The sequence below is a fragment of the Giraffa tippelskirchi genome, chromosome 2, assembly GCF_054371585.1.
Source record: "Giraffa tippelskirchi isolate mGirTip1 chromosome 2, T2T-mGirTip1v1.2.pri, whole genome shotgun sequence".
Lineage (NCBI taxonomy): Eukaryota > Metazoa > Chordata > Mammalia > Artiodactyla > Giraffidae > Giraffa > Giraffa tippelskirchi.
Window position 1 is genome coordinate 19,551,249 of NC_137276.1, and position 19,292 is coordinate 19,570,540.

Consider the following 19,292-nt stretch of genomic DNA (forward strand, 5'->3'; position numbering starts at 1 on the left):
ACTATACAGTCCATGGAATTCTCCAGGCCAGAATACTGGAGTGGGCAGCCTTTCCCTTCTCCAGTGATCTTCCTGACCCAGGAATCGAACCGGGAGAAGAAACTGAAAGTAGGAGATAAATACCTTTCCTGTCCACTCTGCCGGGTTGTCTAGAGGACCACGTGTAACAGCCCTCAGAATAGACAGTGCTGTGAAAGTAAAGTGTCGTCATTGCCCTCCTCTTCCTCCTTCTTCACATGATCATCACTCTGGAAGTCATCTCCATCCAGGAGACCTCATCGTGGCAAGGGTGACTCAGGAGTTGGTTGTGAAACAAATACAGCATCTAAGGATGACTAGCTAATTCTCAAATGGCTGCAGTATCAACATTTTCTTGTCATCAAGACAAACTCTCAAAGTATCAACTGTAGAAGGTATTGACTCAGGGGTGGAACCTTTCTCAGGGAATTACAGGTTATTCACATGACTGATTTCCTTCTCTAGAGACACTGATGTCACCAATGCTGTTCCTAGTCAGACAGCAGAGGACAGAACAGTTTTCTCTGGTCTCCCTCGGTCTGTGTTCCAGTGGGTGGTTCTCTGCCCGCACACAGTTCCAGCAGTTGCAGCCCCTCCCCTGCTCCCATTACCAAGGGAGGGGATGAAGTCCGGCAAGGGAGGCGTGAGATCCCTCACGATGACCTTAGAGAGACAGCCACCCATGTGTGCCGCCGACTCCAGTGAAGTGTGACCAGGCTCTGTGCTTCATTCGTCTCTGTGCCCCTCACAGTGTTTGGCACAGTTCTGGCCACCTCCTAGGTGCTGGGGAAATATTTCTGAATGAATGGATGAATAAATGAACACTCTCTGTCCACGAAAATCCTATAATATTTTCTTTGGTTTAATAGAGGTTTCTCTGAGCCATCCTTTTCATCCATGATAGGACACAACCTATCGTGAGGTTGAAAATTTAATAAAGAGACTCACTATTATACAGAGTGAAGTAAGCCAGAAAGAAAAACACCAATACAGTATACTAATGCATATATATGGAATTTGAAAGATGGTAACAATAACCCTATATTCGAGACAGAATAAGAGACACAGATGCATAGAACAGTCTTACGGACTCTGAGGGAGAAGGTGAGGGTGGGACGTTCTGGGAGAATAGCATTGAAACATGTATATTATCATATGTGAAACAGAACACCATTCCAGGTTCAATGCATGAGACAAATGCTCAGGGCTGGGGCAACAGGATGACCCAGAGGGATGGGATGGGGAGGGAGGTGGGAGGGGGGTTCAGGATGGGGAGCACATGTAAACCCATGGCTGATTCATGTCAATGTATGGCAAAAACCACTACAATATTGTAAAGTAATTAGCCCCCAACTAAAATAAATAAATTTATTAAAAAAAAAAGAAAGACTCACTAATGCGCACAGAAAACCAGGCAGTGGAGGCTCAGAGATGAACACAGTGTTCTGTGGACTCCCATTGACACCACCCCCCCCAACCCCATGCAATAAGAGACATTTACTGGGCTGCAAGTATCCCAGGGTTATGCCATGGCAACACAGGGATTCATTTTATTTCCCCCAACAGATGTTAAGCTCCTGGAGTGCAGGAACCATCTTCCGTATAGTCATCATCATTACCATCATCTTTATCATGTAAGCTCCCTGAGGACAGCGATTTTTGTTTTGTTCCCTGATGTATTCTTAGCACTCAAAACCACTCCTGGCACATACCAGGGACTTTTCAATCTTCAGTGAACACTGAATAATCATTATCAACCTGAGAATTTACTGCCTATTTCTTTCCTTCCAGGCACTAAGCCGAGTAGTTTATATTCATTATTTCAACGATATGAGGAAACTGGGACCCTGGAGCATACATAGGTGCAGAATGTCCTCAGCTGATGAAGCCACACTTCCTACCCAGGCAATCTGAATCCAGGGACCACATTTATCCACATCCCCCTCCCCCCCATGACTCTGTTCCACCAACCTCTAACTTTACGTCTCTCACAGTTTCTTGCAGGAGGGGTGGTGAATGTTCATCAAATTAAGGAGAAGATAAGATTCCAAACCAAAGGCCCTGGACGGTTGACTCTACCTGAGAGCTCTGCTCTTGAAGGAGCCAGGACTCCTACTGTTCAACACTGAACCAGGGTTAATAGCAGAAAGAGGACTGACCAAATGAGCATGCCAGTGTTAAACCCTGCTCAGCCAGGCAGTTAACAAGATTTTTATTGACAGGAAAATAAAGACTTCAGAAAGAAATATGGTTCCTTCTGCCTTGTCTTAAAGTGAAAAATGAGTAGGACCAGAAAGAGAACGGATCACTTCCCCTTTTGAAGATGCTCTTTCTAGTTTCTCTCCAATGATGTGAATGCAACCAAGCAAGCAGCAGGACCACTGGTTCAACTACCGCCTGGAAGGGGGTGAGAAGCCTGATGGATGGGGAAAAAGAGGGAGGGAGCTGCAGTTTCCCAGACACAGAGAACATCCTGAGCCACTGGTAGACACAGCCCTGCATGTGCCAGGAAGTATGTTGAGAACTTCCCACCTGAAATGCAAACACCAGAGGATATATCTGGTGCCAAACAATCAGAAAATCCCACTGTTCTTTAGTTCATTTCAGTAAATATCTACTAGTCACCTACTCTGTGCCCAAACCTGCATTAGAGGTTTATTTCTTTTATATTTACATGGCTCAGATGGTAAAGAATCCATCTGCAATGCAGGAGAACCAGGTTCAATCCCTGGGTCAGGAAGCTCCCCTGGTAAAGGGAATGGCAACCCACTCCAGGATTCTTGACTGGAGAATCCCATGAACAGAGGAGCCTGGTGGACTACCGTCCATGGGATCACGAAGAGTTGGATAGGACTGAGCAACTAACACAGTAATAGCAGAAACATACTAACAGTATGTAACATTTTACAATGTGCTTTTAACTTCTGCTCACTTTTTAAAATTGGGGTATAGTTGACAATATTGTGCTACTTTTATAATGTCGTGCCAGTTTCTGCTGTGCAGCAAAGTGAATCTACTATATAGATCAATGGAATGAGACAGAAAGCCCAGAGACAAACCTATGCACCTCTGATCACCTAATATATGACAAAGAAGGCAAGAATATACAAGGGAGAAAAGACAGTCTCTTCAATACGTAGTGCTGGGAAAACTGGACAGCTACACGTAAAAGAATGAAATTAGAACACTCCCTGACACCATACACAAAAATAAACTCAAAATGGATTAAAGACCTAAATGTAAGACCAGATACTATAAAACTCTTGGAGGAAAACATACACAAAATACTCTGACATAAATCACAGTAAGATCTTTTTAGCCCACTTCCTAGAATGATGACAATAAAAATGAAAATAAATAAACAGGACATAATTGAACTCAAAAGCTTTTGCACAACATAACTTCTGCTCATTTTCATATGGTACTCAAACAATATCCTGGGATAAAGCATGGCCAGATTCATTATGCCAGTTTTACAGTTGAGGAAGCCAGGGTTCTGAGACCTGCAACTGAGTGCCTGCACTTACAGAGTGCTTAAACTGTGTCAGGCACCAGGCAAGAAGTCTGCACACATTATTTTTTACAACAAATCTATAAGGTAGATACTTTATTATCTCCATCATAAAGATGAGCAACCTGAGGCTCCGAGAGATTAAGTTTCCCAGAGTTGCACATATAGTGGGTGAGAGAGTTGGCATGTAAACAAAGGAAATTCTGTTCCCTTGTTCTGAAATTCAATGGTATCCTGTCATCAGAGGTTAAATAATTAGCCCAAGATCATGCGCCAGAGATAAAGCTCTACTCATACCCAGAGCGCGTTCCTTTAACCCAGCTGCTTGAGGAAGTTATTTATTAACATTGGAAAGGGCTCCTGTTTTAAAGTCATTTATCTTCTGGTGAGGAAAGTAAGACAAACATAATACAGAGCTAATATCAAGGCAAGGCCAAAGTCTGGCCTTCAGTCAATTAATAAGATCTCCAGGCATAAAACATCATTTGTGTTCAGAATAGAAAGAAAATCAATTGGCACTACATCCCATGATGAGCAGACAGGTATTGAGAATTTAGCATGCACTCATGTTTTCCTTCGGAGAAGGCAATGGCACCCCACTCCAGTACTCTTGCTTGGAGAATCCCATGGATGGAGAAGCCTGGTAGGCTGTAGTCCATGGGGTCGCTACGAGTTGGACACGACTGAGTGACTTCACTTTCATTTTTCACTTTCATGCATTGGAGAAGGAAATGGCAACCCACTCCAGTGTTCTTGCCTGGAGAATCCCAGGGACGGGGAAGCCTGGTGGGCTGCCGTCTATGGGGTTGCACAGAGTTGGACACGACTGAAGCGACTTAGCAGCAGCAGCTGCAGCATGTTTTCCTTGCTTTGGCAGAAGAATTTACCACTTACGGAATATCTAGACGCTGCCTATACTTCCTTGCCTGTTTTCATTTAAGAATATCTAAATGCTGCCTATACCTCCTTGCCTGTTTGCATTTAAGAACTATGTGACTCTTTTTGGACAACACGTTGAGAGTGGAGGTCATGTGCATCACTTCTGGACCAGAACAAGAAGAGCACATCAACTTTCTACATGTTCTCTTTTTCCAGAAGTAGTCCAGGTTATGGAGACTTTGGCAGCCTTTGTCAGTTCCTAGGTTTCTTTGAGGAAAAAAACCTCCCTCTGAACTGCACTGGATATATATCCTGGAAGAGAAATAAACCTTTGTTGTGTGTTAATACACTACAATTTGAGGTACATTTGTTACTGCAGCATAACTTAGCCTATCCTAACCCATGTAGAGGCCTGATGCCATGTAAAAGAAGGAATACATCAAGGATTTATTTGAATGATGCCTTTGTAATTCTGCCAGGGAAAGAGGAACATGGGAAGTTGTGGGGCCAGAAGAGAGAAGAGCCATCCCCCAGCACTCCCCTCCTCCCAGCAGTAGATGTGTTTTGGGATCCAGTGTTGACTGCAGTTGGATTGCAGAAGTGAAATGAGGCCAGAAAGAGTCCTCAGTGCCACACCCAGGGGTCAGAATTATAGCAGCACGAGGCCGGGAAGTACCTTAAAGATCAGTTTATATTTGAGTATATTTTAGATGAAGATTCACTTGTTCTCAGTTGTACCACTTGGGCTATATACATTCTATACGCAGAGGATATTGGGTTTTGTTCAACAGAACGAAGACTGGAGGTTCTGCTTGAGGAGAATGCAAATGGCAGTGGTGTCAGGATGGTTGGTATTCGGAGAAACTGAAGCCAAGGAAACAAGATAGAGGGCCATTTTCTAAGGCAGAGTCTAGGAAGCTTCTAATACTGAAAGTTGGACCTAGCTAACTCTCTCAGACTTCACTGATATGAAAATCTGAGAAGAGAGGTTAGTCTGAGACAGGACACACAAAATCCTAATGTCCTAATGTCTAGGGAGGGCTTTGTTCCCAAAGGATGACCCCCACACCTCCCAAACTGGAGCCAGACCCTTGTCCAGGGTTTGATATGCACATATTCTTTGCAGTAGTGACATTTTGCTGGTCAGGAGAGCTCTAGAAAAAAGAAAACAAATCAGAGACCAGCCTTATCATTAGACTTACAAAGAAGCCTTCTCCTAGAGAATAGCTGCTTCTGCTCATTACTTATAGCCATGTGGTTCATTTGCTTGTTAAGATGTGAAAGTGAAAGTTGCTTAGTCATGTCCAACTCTTTGCGACCCCATGGACTATACAGTTCATGGAATTCTCCAGGACAGAATACTGGAGTGGGTAGCCTTTCCCTTCTCAAGGGGATCTTCCCAACCCAGGGATTGAACCCAGGTCTCCCGTCTTGCAGGCGGATTCTTTATCACCTGAGCCACAAGGGAAGCCCTCATTTATCAACAAATCCATTCATTCACAATAAATATGCTTTGAACACCAGTAGGTGCTCAGAACTATGCCATATCCCAGCAATACAATAATGAAAAATCAGCCATGGTGTATCTTCAATTCCCAAGGAAGCTTCTGTCTAGTAGAAAAAATATATTTTTGTCACTGCTTGATATCTCATTATAGAGAGTGATAAGAGTGCTGAGCGAGAAGCATGGGGTACTTCAGAAACCATCAGAGAAGGACACGGTCAAGTTTGTGGAACACAGGACAACCTCCCTGAGGAAATGAAAATTACACTGAAAACTAAGTGAAGCTAAAACCAAAACAAGGAGGGTGCATGTCCTTGGCAGAGAGAAAGGCAATCTGCAAATGCTGTGAGGAGAGGTCATCACATTTGAAGTTCAGAGAGACAAGGAGAGAGTCAGGGAAGATGAGACTGAAGAGGAGAAATGGTTTCAAATTCCCTACCATGACCGACCTAGGCTACATGACTGGATCCCACCTGACAGCAAAGGAAGCCCCTGACTGGCTGGGAGCAATGACTGAAAGCAGCAGCTATAGATTTGCTGTCAAACTAGCTGATGTGTGGGAATGGACATAAGGGAGGCCAGACAGCATGGGGGTAAAGAGTTAGGAGCTACTGCAATTACCCAGGAGAGGGGTGCTGATGGCTTGGTTAGGGCACAGCAGAAAAAGGTAGAAGGAAAGACACGGAGTGAAATGATGTATGTAAAATCACTAGCCTTGATGGTAGACTGGAAATGGAAGATGAGAAGAGGTGGAGGATGCTTTCTGACTTTCTGAACTGCACTATGTGGATGGGGTTGCTGTTGGAATCCAGAGAGGAAGCCAGGTTTGGGGAGAAAGAAGGTAATTCGTTTGGCTGGGAGAGAGTTGGAAGAACCCAGGCTGGGACCATATATGCTGTGCCTTCTAACCAATGGACAGAGACCTCTGAGGGGGTCTTGTATTCTGGGTGGTGGTGCTGCCTGTTCTCAATGCCTGCCTGGAGGATCCTGGGCTTTAGAACTCACTGGTCCCTTCCCAGACCCAGATCAGAGGAACTGGAATAATACTGTCACGCTCCCACCCTGTTGGCCATATTTTTGATGAGCTGATACAAAGTTCAGAGCTATAGCACTTGACCCTTCAGTCTCCTCTGTTTTAGACAGTTTATGCTTATTAAGTCCAGTCTGGCAACTGACTTCAGATCTATAATAAGAACTTCTTACAGGAATAGACACACAGAGACCATATAGAATTGGGAGTGGGAGCACGACTAGTCATTTGGGTTTTTCCACTATTGGCAGGAGAGTCCCAGTAACATCGCAGAGGAACACGGGACTCCAAGGTTCCAGAGGAAGAGCAGTTGCTTCTAGCTGGAGACAGGAAAGAGGAACTTCCTGTGAAACATACATTTGAGCTGTATCTTGGAGGACGAGTCTGAATTTAGACAAATCGTGATGGGAAAGGAGGAAGCATTCAGGTAAAGGAAATAACTTGGGCAAAGAGAGCAGGGAGGCAGGTATAGACAGGTTTCTTCCCTGAGGCATCCGCCAGAACCTTCTACTTTGATGTTCTGCCTGAGCACAGAGCCCTTACGGATACTTGGTGAGAGTGACTACTCCCTACAAAAGGGGTTTTAGGTCAACAATCTGGGGCGTGATCCCAAGGGACTGAAGAAGACGTGGTAAAGACAGGGATCACAGAGAACACAGAGAAGATATTTTCTTTTCCACCCTCTTTCTTCTACATCCACACATTTGCCTCATGCCCTAGAGCAGCCTGACAGTTGTAGCTAAATGTGTCCCCCACTTTCCCCTCTCTCCATCTTTAATGATGCTCTTTTCTCTGCCAGAAATGCCCTCCCTCCTTCACCACCTTCAGTCCAAATCTTACATCTCCTCCATGACATGACTCAAGGACAAGGCCGGTACCCTCCCCTCCTTTCCTAGCTGAAAGTGACGCCTCTCTTGCAGCAACTTCCCTCTGTGCCTCTCACTTGGTCCCTCTTACCTACTAGGCTTGTGTTCAGTCTACTTGGGGTCACGCTTTGATGTACCTTGAGCAAGAACTCGATTCCAACTCAGAGATCCAGGACAACCTTGTTCATAAGTGAGAGCTTCACAAATGTTAGAGGATTGAGCTTGAATCTAAATTCCTGATTTCTCTTTCCAATTCTGACCAAGATCTGCAAAATATGAGGGAGTAATGAAAAGCCAACTACACCCACGGGACACTTTTATTCCATAGCCTAAGACCACAAGTACTGAAGCTCTGAGCACCTAAGGGGTTTATAGCTGAATTTCCTTTTACCTCGTCTGAATTTCATAGCTTTATCTTGTGGGACAAATTGCTTCCTGCCAGTATATTGGTAGTTCCTTTAGGGTCCCATGTGCTCTGCATCTGGGTGGAAGAAAAATGACTGTGGCAGGAAGTGTCATTCCTCTGCCCACCAAGCTGCCCAAACTGAAGTCCAAATGCCAGTGTGTCTGCCTGTGCACACATGTGCTGTGTGTGCAAATAAGGGCATGTGTGTACCCACAGATACATGGGATGATGTAGACATGGACAAATGTCCGACTCTTGCCAGGCTCAATATTCTATTTTGGACAATTTGGTGTTTTGGCTCATTCACAAGCTGAGAGGATGAGAGACGCAGAAAGAGGGAAAAGATCTATCCCCCAGCAGTAATCGTGTTACCGAAAACCACCAGCAGTCATCGTGTTTATCTTTCTCATTTATCCGAACCCCAAACAGCCCTCTGCAGCAAATCACATTTCAGCAGGGCAGATTATTCTGTCTGTAGCATAAACTCCTCACTGCATCTCTCTCCGGAGCTGCCTCTCTAGGTAAATATAAATCTCATTCTAATAGCAACATTTGGAGAAGTAATGTTATTTTCCCTGATTTAGAGAAAACACAACATAGGCTCTGGCAAAGCTGATCTCTTTCTTTAGAAATTAATCAAAGGCACATAACTCAGAGGCTACGCTGATGCTCCTCTGATGGAGTGGAGTGCTGGGTGTGTATGTGTGTGTGCGGGTGTGTGTATGTGTGATGGGTTGCAGGCCTTGATTAATTATTCCAGCCTTCTAACCCCTCCTCTGGAGAGAAGGAATGGGCTCCCTTTTATCTATTTCCTGTCATGTGAGTGGTTTCTAGAGACCAGTTCGCAAGATTCATACAGAATTGAGAGAGATCAAATGGCTATCCTTCAGTGCACAAGTGAGAACCTGCAAATTTTACCCGAAGGGAATATGAAAACTCAAATCAGTATTGACCTCCCCTGCCTTTGCCAGCAAGCATCTAAGAGTGCAGGGTTAGGGTTAGGCGACTTCCTCTGGTGATGGGGGTTGAGAGCTGGGATGGGATGTCGGGGAGGGAAGTCACTGCCTTTCTGAGCCCACTCCATCTCTAGCTTCTGAGGACAGGGAGACAGAATTTTTAATCAATGATTTAAAAAGCAGGACTTCCCTGGTGGTCCAGTGGTTGAGAGTCCATCTGCCAGTCCAGGAGAAATGGGCTTGACCCCTGGTCTGAGAAGATTCCCACATGCTGCAGAGCAACAAAGCCCAAGTGCCACAGTTATTGAGCCTGAGTTCTAGAGCCCACCAGCTGCACTATTGAGTCCATGCCTAGATTCTGTGTTCTGCAACAAGACAAGCCATCACAATGAGAAGCCCAAGCACCGCAACTAGAGTAGCTCCCCCTCCCCCGCTCCTGGCAGAACGCAGTAATGATGACCCGGTGCAGCCAAAAATAAATACGTATAAGTAAATAAATAATAAAGACAGTGCAGCCATGTTCTAAAGTGGCCTTTGCTGCTCCTGGGACAGTAAAGAATAGTGGGAGAAAGTAGGGGCTTAGGGTTCAGCCTGGCTAAATCCACATCTGGGCTCTACAGATGGTAAGCCCAGTGATCATGGGCTAATTACTTCCTGTGCCTCAGTTTCCTTCTTTAGAAACTGATTGGAAAGGATTGTTGTCAGGATTAAACGAGTTAATATGTACAAACAACAGAAAAGCATCTGGTGCTGTGAGCACAGCATGCTAACTACAAATTATTATCGTTATTTCTAGTATTAATTAAACCCTCTGTATCAGCCTCTTTCTGGCCTATGCTCCTGTGAAATCCACATGACAGGAGTTGAACAAATGTGTGGGTTTACAGACCTCACAGTTTATAGAAAAGCTGCAAAGGGCTGGGGATGGGAAGACAGTAAGAGGAAATATACCCATCCTTCATGGCCTAGGATCTCTCTGGATTCAGGCCAAAGACATGCTGAAGCCTTCTGTTTTTTCTGGGTTTGTTGTATAAAAATCAGCCTTTATGGTCAGAGGCCATTTTCTGTCTTCCAGAGCAGAAGTGGGCTTCTGACTACATGCAGGACTAGAAAGAGCATACGATGGAGAATCATATTGAAATTTAACATCCACAGGCCATGTGACGGTACAAGTCCTCTTCCCTCTGTGGGCCTCAGTTTCCTCCTCTGGATGATGAGGTGGTGGCGTCAGTGATCTCTAAAGAATCACCCAGCCTCAGTGCTTCATCCTCCACCTTCATACTCCACTTGGCTTGACGCAATTGGACTTTGGCAGTGGGCAGTACGTTGGCAGTCATTATGGGCTCAGGACCCAGGCTGGAGAGGTGAGCAAAGAGTATATGACTTTTTGGCCAATGGCATCTCAGTAGTTTTATTTGTCGGAGAAGGCAATGGCACCACACTCCAGTACTCTTGCCTGGAAAATCTCATGGACGGAGGAGCCTGGTAGGCTACAGTCCATGGGGTCGCTAAGAGTCGGACACGACTGAGCCACTTCACTTTCACTTTTCCCTTTCATGCACTGGAGAAGGAAATGGCAACCCACTCCAGTATTCTTGCCTGGAGAATCCCAGGGACGGCAGAGCCTGGTGAGCTGTCATCTATGGGGTCGCACAGAGTCGGACACAACTGAAGCGACTTAGCAGCAGTTTTATTTGTGACTTGAGGAAGACAGCAGAATTAGAACAAGCATTAGTCTCCTGCCTGATCCTTACTGAAACACTCTCATAGTGAGGCCAGCAACAAAGGCCAGCCAAAGTGAAAAAACTGGCTTCTGTGAACTGGGTCAGCCACATGCCCTCCAGAGGGCTGGTGGCTCTCAGGCTTCATTATCACATGACCCTCTGTGGGCTCCTGGTGACCTTGCTTTCCAGAGGATGTTGCTCCTGTGCAGACCTTGCCACCCACAACAGCCTCTGGCAAGTCTGCACTTCACCTCCATCTTGTCCTGTCTTCTTCAAGCTCAGTCACTCAGTTGAGTCCAACTCTTAGAGACCCCGTGGACTGTAGCCTGCCAGGCTCCTCTGTCCACGGAACTTTCCAAGTAAGAATACTGGAGTGAGTTGCCATTTCCTCCTCTGGGTGATCTTCTCCAAGCAGGGATCAAACCCATGTCTCTTGCACTGCAGGCAGATTCTTTACCACTGAGCCACCTGGGAAGCCCCTTCTTGTTCTATAGCTCTTGTCCATTCAGGGGCTGGTGACCACCCTTAGAAAGCAGAGGCTGGCCCAATTTTGCCTGGGTTTCCATTCCTGAAACCACTGCCTTCTCCTCCATAACAAGTTCAGAGCAGGGTTTGAGAACCTCCATGTTTCGAACAGAGGAGGAGCATCACTGTCCAGATAAGGTGAGAGAGTCGAGTCATTTCTCAGTTATCAGATCCCCAAACAGGGATTGAGCACTTCCACATCCTAATAACAGGAGAGTAACCTCTGAGTGCAAACTGGTATTAGATATTGTAGGTGACACTTTACATTTTTTTCTCTTTAATAGTTACAATGACCTTATGAGGGAGCTACTAGTGCAGTGCACATTTTCCAACTGGAGGCTTGAAACTGAGGCTTGAAAACTTTAAGAATATACTAGTTTATACCACAGGGAACTCTGCTCGATGTTATGTGGCTGCCTGGATGGGAGGGGACTTTGGGGGAGAATGGATACATGTATATGTGTGGCTGAATCGCTTGGCTGTGTGATTTCACGTGAAACCATCACAGTATTGTTAATCAGCTCTACTCCAATATAATATAAAGAGAAAAAAAGAAAAGATATTAGTATATGACATCACCAGAACTCGACCCAGAGATGTATAAAAAAGCAGGTGTGACCTCTGCCTGACAGAGGGCACATTCTGTTGGGGAAGCAGGATGTGGGCTCTGCCAGGCTTTGTCGTGTGCCATCACTTGATGTTTTAACGGCTGTGATAGATAAGAAATATATTATGCAGATTATGAGATGTGTGAGTCAGCTCGCTGTGGGCTAAGGCAATGGGGAAAGCTTAACAGGCTTCTGGTCAGGCTTTGCAGGGTACAGAGGGATGCTCTGAGCACAGGCAGACCAAATTAGGTGAGAACAATCGCACCAGCAAAGGCCACCCAGCTGTGCCATTCAAGAGCCTATTTCCTTTTTGTTCTCTTGGATGAAGGATGCTAATGTGGTTCACGGAAAAGCTTGCAACTGGCCTGGAGAACTGGGGACCTTCCATGTATTACAGAAACATGTTCCAGGAAAGAGGATTAAGGAAAGGTCTTAACAATAGGTTGTAAGGCTCAAATGAAGGTCCAGTTGGATATTCCTAGGCAAGAGCTCCTTAAACATTTTCAATGTCATTAGTGATAAAAAAAATATAAAGACACACTCTTCACATATTTATGTTTGGATTTTAGAAATTCATGCCATGCTTGTGCAATTCTAAAATGTATCCATGTTTATTTCTTTTAAAAAAATATTTATTTATTTGGCTGCGCTGGGTCTTAGCTGCATTATGTGGGATCTAGTTCCCTAACCAGAGATGGAATCCAGGCCACCTACTTTGCTCAGAATCTTAGCCACTGGATCATCACAATTCACTTCATTGTTAATTTCATGGATATTTGTTCAGTCCCTATGCTATATATTGTCACCCTTCTTATTTAACTTATATACAGAGTACATCATGTGAAATGCCTGGCTGAATGAAGCACAAGCTGGAATCAAGATTACCAGGAGAAATATCAATAACCTCAGATATGCAGATGACACCACCCTTATGGCAGAAAGCAAAGAGGAACTGAAGAGTCTCTTGATGAAAGTAAAAGAGGACAGTGAAAAAGTTGGCTTATAACTCAAAACATTCAGAAAACTAAGATCATGGCATCCGGTCCCATCACTTCATGGCAAATAGATAGGGAAACAATGGAAACAGCGACAGACTTTATTTTCTTAGGCGCCAAAATCACTACAGATGGAGACTGCAGCCATGAAATTAAAAGACGCTTGCTCCTTGGAAGAAAAGTTATGACCAACCTAGACAGCATATTAAAAAGCAGAGACGTGACTTTGCCAACAAAGGTCCATCTAGTCAAGGCTGTGGTTTTTTCCAGTAGTCATGTATCAATGTGAGAGTTGGACCATAAAGAAGGCTGAGCGCCAAAGAATTGATGCTTTTGAACTGTGGTGTTGGAAAAGACTCTTGAGAGTCCCTTGGACAGCAAGGAGATCAAACCCGTCCATCCTAAAGGAAATCAGTCCTGAATATCCATTGGAAGAACGGATGATGAAGCTGAAACCCCAATCCTTTGGCCACCTGATGCAAAGAACTGACTCATTAGAAAAGACCCTGATGCTGGGCAAGATTGAAGGCAGGAGGAGAAGGGGACAACAGAGGATGAGATGGTTGGATGGCAGCACTGACTTGATGGACATGAGTTTGAGCAAGCTCCGGGAGTTGGTGATGGACAAGGAGGCCTAACATGCTGCAATTCTCCATGGGGTCGCAAAGAGTCAGACACGACAGAGTGACTGAACTGAACTGATGCTGTGTTGGGAATTGTCATGGGCATTGGGGGAAAAGCAGTTGAGTATACTAGGATCCCAATCTTCATGAAGATCCATTCTGGAGTTTCTTCCCACTTATTGGTAGAAAGTTGTAGTTTCTTGAAAATGTAGCACAACCCTTCTGGGCTTCCTGTTCAGCATCTTGCCTGTGGGGATTCCCAGGAGGAGGCACCCCAACACTTGAAGAGTGGTGTCCCCAGGAGACATGGAATCAGGAAAGACTTCCCTACTTAATTTCACGATGGTTTTCCTAAATCTGGGGTTGTATCTTCCGAAGCTGCATGTCAATAACAGAGTCGAACTCTCTTCCTCTCCTTTATCACCACACCAGTCCTTAGGAAGAACCAAAAGCCTGTTCCTAAGATCCCTCATTGTCACCATGCTTTGCCTCTAACACCTAGCCCTGGCTGTCAATAACCAAAAATCCAGCCCCAAATGCCCTGAACAGTAAGTACCGCATTATTAACTGACTTAAGAAGGAATATGTGATGAGATGGATCCTAGGCAACAAATTCAGTGTCCCAACAAGCATAATAAACTCCTATTCTTTCCCCCTTCTTTTCTGCTCCATTCAACACCCTGGCTTGCCTTAGTGGCCAGCTCCTTCACGGCCCCAGGAAATCTACTGCATTTTCAATGTTCACAGGCAAGCATCAGGAAGAGAGAGCACAGTTTATTTGCTCTACATGCTTTTTGTTTGGCAGTCGTTCTTAGAGCAAGAAGCCTTTCCCAGAAGCCCTCATATCTCAGCCAAGTCACCCAAGCCACATGATTCCCCTTAAACCAGCCCCTGGCAAAGTGAGGGAGGTTCCATGTTTGGCCATGATTCTTCCCTATGCTGGAAGATAAATCTTGGATTAAGTAGAGGTCAGTAAGCAAGGAAGAAAGGAGAAATATCTGCTGAGTGGACAGCAAAGAGTATTTGACACCAGGGGTTTCCCTTGTATGTTGAATCCCAACAGAGTTCTACCTGTTATTATGTAGGATGAAAGCTCCCATGTACTGATCGCCTCCTACTAGACATAAACCGTCCTTGGCACAGTCAGAACCATTAACTACCATGTACTGATTGCCTCCTACTAGACATAAACCGTCCTCGGCACAGTCAGAACCATTAACTACCATGTACTGATCGCCTCCTACTAGACGTAAACTGTCCTTGGCACAGTCAGAACCATTAACTACACTCAGCCCCAGCCATGTGTTTTCTTCAAAACCCTTCTGGTAACCTGAAACTATTTTGTCTGCTTATTTATGATTTTATCTCCCCAGTTAGCAGGAAAGCTCCAGGAGAGCAGCCCTCGGGTTTCTTGTGTTTATTGTTCCAGCACTTAGCCCAAAACATGGCACATAATTGGTACTCAGTGAATATTTCTGAAGAAATAAATAAAGGAATTCTTTACAAAGCACACAACTCTTCCTATTCTTCTATAGTCCTTCTTCCTATCTTGCATTTGGGAAAATTGAAATAGAAGCTCAGCTAAGAGCAGCTTTCACTCAGAGTCACTTGAGGATCATGTGGAATAATCACAATTTAAACCTATTTATGGTTGAGTAATAGTCCAGCGTATTTGTGGTTGAGTAATATTCCACTATATGTATGTACCACAGCTTCTTTATTGGGTCATTTGTAGAGAGGTGGACAGACCTAGAGAGTGTCATACAAAGTGAAAGAATCAGAAACAGAAAATCAAGTACTGTACAGTAACACATATATGGGAATCTAGAAAGATTGTACAGATGATCTTATTTGCAAAGCAGAAATAGAGACACAGACGTAGAGAACAAATATATGGCTATTAAGGGGAAAATGGGTTGGGGGAGAGATTGGGAGGAATTGGAAGATTGGGATTGACATATATACACTATTGATACAATGTATAAAATAGATAACTAATGAGAACATGGGCTTCCCAGGTGGTGCGTGGTAAAGAATCCACTTGCCAATGCAGGAGACATAAGACTCATGTTCCATCCCCAAGTCAGGAAGATCCCCTGGACTAGGACATGGCAACCCACTCCAATATTCTTGCCTGGAGAAGTCCAGTAACAGAGGAACCTGGCAGGCCCAAGTCCATGGGATCACGAAGAGTCAGACACGACTGAGCCCTCACATGTAATGAGGACGTACTGCATGTCACAGGGAACTCTACCCAATGATTGCTCTGTGGTGACTTGAATGGGTGGGAAGTCCAAAAGGGAGACAATATATGTGTAAGCATGGCTGATTCATTTTGCTGCACAGTAGAAACTAACACAATGTTATAAAACAGCTATACTGCAATAAAAATTAATTTTGAAAAATTGAAGCCTTATCTGTCAGATTCCAAGTCTTGGCTCCATCCCCGGTGCCCAGTGCTATAACCCTGTCCGTGTGAAGGGACAGCCTTGGTTTAATGATTCCTCTCCCTCCGGCAGACGCAGACCCTTTAGCCACTAATTGCAGTGACGCTCTCGGTCACTTCTGCTCCTGCTCCAGAACCTTCTCTACTTCTCTGTGCAGAGCCTCCCTATGCATGTGCAGCTATGTCCAAAGGTCAGTTCAGACTCCTCCCCTTCCTGGAGTCATCACTCTATCCCTGTCTCCATTGTCCCATTCTCTATCTCTAGCTTAACTATTCCACAGACCCAGGCCTCATAGCCCCAGGGAAAATTTAAACCCTCAAGAGTGGGGAATACCCTTCTCCTTGGCAGGCAACAGAGAACAGTGGTTAAAACCTCAGATTACAGGGTCAGAATCTTGGTGTGCAAATCCAAGTTCCTCTACTTACTGATTGTGTGCTCTTTCTTCACTTCTTTGGGCCTCAGTTTCCTCATCTGCAAAATGGGGATAGTAATTGTATACACATCATAGGGCTGTTGTGAAGACTGAATTAATATGTGGAAAACACTTAATGCAAAGCCTGCAGTAAGAGCCACGTAAAGGTCAACTATCACTATTCATTTTCCTTCTCTTCTTTCTCCAAGAGACCTAGGCACCTAGAAGATGTTAAAGAAACTTCTGCTAACACGGCTGCTTTTTCAACGTGTGCTATGTCTCCCCTTGTTGTTTGGTCGCTAAGTCGTGTCTCTGACTCTTTTGTGACCCCATGGACTGCAGCCTGCCAGACTTCTCTGTCTGGGATTTCCTAGGCAAGAATAATGGAGTAGGTTTTCATTTCCTTCTCCAGGGGATTTTCCCAACTCAGGGATCAAACCTGTGTCTCCTCCTTTGGCAGGCGGGTTCTTTACCCCTGAGCCACTAGGGAAGTACCATGTCTCCCGTACTAGGCTACAGATTCCAACAACCGGCATTGCTAGTGTTTTCTCCTTCGTCTCTACCCTTTCAGAGTTTACCATCGTAGGAACAACTCGACAGGTACTTAATCCTAATGGAAAGGAATAAACCAAAAAGGCCTTGGGCTTTGGGAAAGATTCTTATTTGAATTTCTTTTCTGCCTTTCCTCTCTCCTTTAATTGTACATCTCTTCCATCTTTCCAAAATCAGATTAAGCCCCACTGAGCCCAAACTGGTAGTGTTTCAAGTAATTTTCTTTTCTTTTTTAAGCATTTATTTATTTGGCCGCACCAGGTCTTAGTCGCAGAATGTGAGATCTAGCTCCCTGACCAGGGATCAAACCCAGGCCCCATGCATTGGGAGTGCAGAGTCTTAGCCACTGGACCACCACAGAAGTCCCTCAAGTCATTTTCTTAATAGATATGAATTGAGTGTAATCCTTTTGTGACCAACAGTTACTGGTTGTTCATCAGGCAGGTGACTGAGATGAAGATTTTAATCACTCCAAAAATACGGTATTGGTTTATAAAACATCAACCTTGCATTGTACTGGAGAGTCATTTATGATGACATTGCAGCTGAGGAAAAAGTCCCCAAGGAATCTTAACTGGCCTTCAGCTGATTTCGGGAACTAGACCATCCTTGTAATTTGCTACAAAACTCATACACTTCCCCGAAATAAGATTGGTCATGGGACACTGCAATGAGAACATCACAGAAAATGGCTCCAGGCCAGATGTCTGCACGACAGATTTGTTAAGGATGCTTGGTCCAGACCCAGTTTCCAATCCTCTTGTCTTTGAGAGGACTCACGTCTTTCAGGACTTGACTTTTAAAGGCCAGGGAAGAGGTGCTCCCAACAAGGTTTAGAGCTGCCCTTTGATCCACACTCAAGAGAGCCTAGAGAGAAATGCTGATGAGAAGGAAGAACAGGAAGGCTGATTCACTTTGGGCAGGAGACTGTGTCTCCAAAACAAAATGAGTCTGGAATTGAAATTAAAAACATGAGAACATTTTAGTTGAGGCCATTCCAGGTGGCACCAGGGCTCACATGTATAGTAGACCTCATTAACTTAGAACAGGGATGGCAAATGAAGTTTCATTTTGCATGACATTACTGATCGATTATAGTGGCTGCTGAGAACACTGTGTTCAGAAAGATTCTCCCACTGCGTTTCATTTCAACCAGAAAGAATGCTGTGATCATCCAGTAATGTCTGCCATGGCAGAGGAGGTAAAACCCACACACCATCAGCTTACCATCCTCATCTAAGAATACAAAGCTGGGATGGATTTCTGTCTGAAACATCCACATAGCTATAAAATTCTGTTGCGTTATTATTTTCAACAACTTTCCTATTGCACACGGTTACATAAATCAACAGTATGAATATCCAAGATCGAGCACTCATTTCGAAGTTTCTAATCAGTGGACTTATCCATTCTTTGGTTCGTTCTCATGAGAGCCCTTTTCACTCAGCTTGCCAGTGAGAGAGACGGGTCTATGTTGAGGAGCTGGTAAGAAAGGAGAGAAACTTAAATCCCAGCACTGCTCATACTTACTGCTGTCTGAGTAACAGTGGCTTGAAGCAGACTTCATACACCTGCCCCCTCCTTCCGGAAGTGGGTTCAGGAATCCCTAAAAAGAAAGCTCTCGCTCCTTCTCACCAATTACTACAAGAACAAGCTGGTGAGTAACTTAACTGTTCTCAGGCTTGCGATCTGTGTCATTGGTTCAGAACAGTTGAAGAGAACCTGAGGGGATGCGCAGGAGAAAATATCACATCACCAAAGGCAACTCAGGATCCCTGCTGATGCTGCCCTCGGTGTCAGCTCTGACAGCCATTTGACAAATCCACTCCTCTAGTCCTGTTCTCAGTGACGGCTTGAGAGAGGGCTGAGGAAGTTTCTCTTTTTCGAGAAAAGACAGCAGAGCAAGAATCAACTTCTTCGCACATTTTGTGGGGATCTTCCATCTAACGGAAAAGGCACAGTGATTCAGGAGAAGGGGAGGTTTCCCTGTGTATCTGAGCCTTGGGTGCCAGAGACTGGCAGTAACCCTGGAATAAAGACAGTGCAGAGATTTCTAAAGACATTTCACTTTTCTCAAGGCCTGGCCCTGTAGGTTTCAGTGGAAGTCTTAGATGTAAGATGAATTTTCTGTGGAACAGCTGCCTGCAGTTCCACATTCTGGCTGATGACCTACCCCTTCTAGCTGAAGAAAGCAAGAAGACCCCTTCAGCATCACCTAGGAAGACATTTGGAAAAA

General features: G+C 44.7%; 1 protein-coding gene across 15 annotated transcripts in view; it reads right to left on the reverse strand.

Annotated features, from left to right (window-relative positions):
• Positions 1 to 19,292, reverse strand: part of LOC145525995 (uncharacterized) — a 548,630-nt gene that overhangs the window by 194,431 nt on the left and 334,907 nt on the right. The window contains exons 1-4 of one of the 15 annotated variants that reach the window (XR_014068628.1): positions 9,357 to 9,496; positions 8,200 to 8,289; positions 7,946 to 8,074; positions 3,891 to 4,720 (exon numbers count right to left, since the gene is read on the reverse strand). The exons of 6 other annotated variants lie outside the window; for them this stretch is intronic. The gene's annotated coding sequence lies outside the window, so the exon portion shown is untranslated. Of the gene's footprint in view, positions 1 to 123; positions 802 to 3,890; positions 4,721 to 7,899; positions 8,075 to 8,199; positions 8,690 to 9,356; positions 9,497 to 19,292 lie in introns of those variants that run through there. 8 more of the 15 variants (XR_014068583.1, XR_014068590.1, XR_014068581.1 and 5 more) reach the window with 8 other exon arrangements.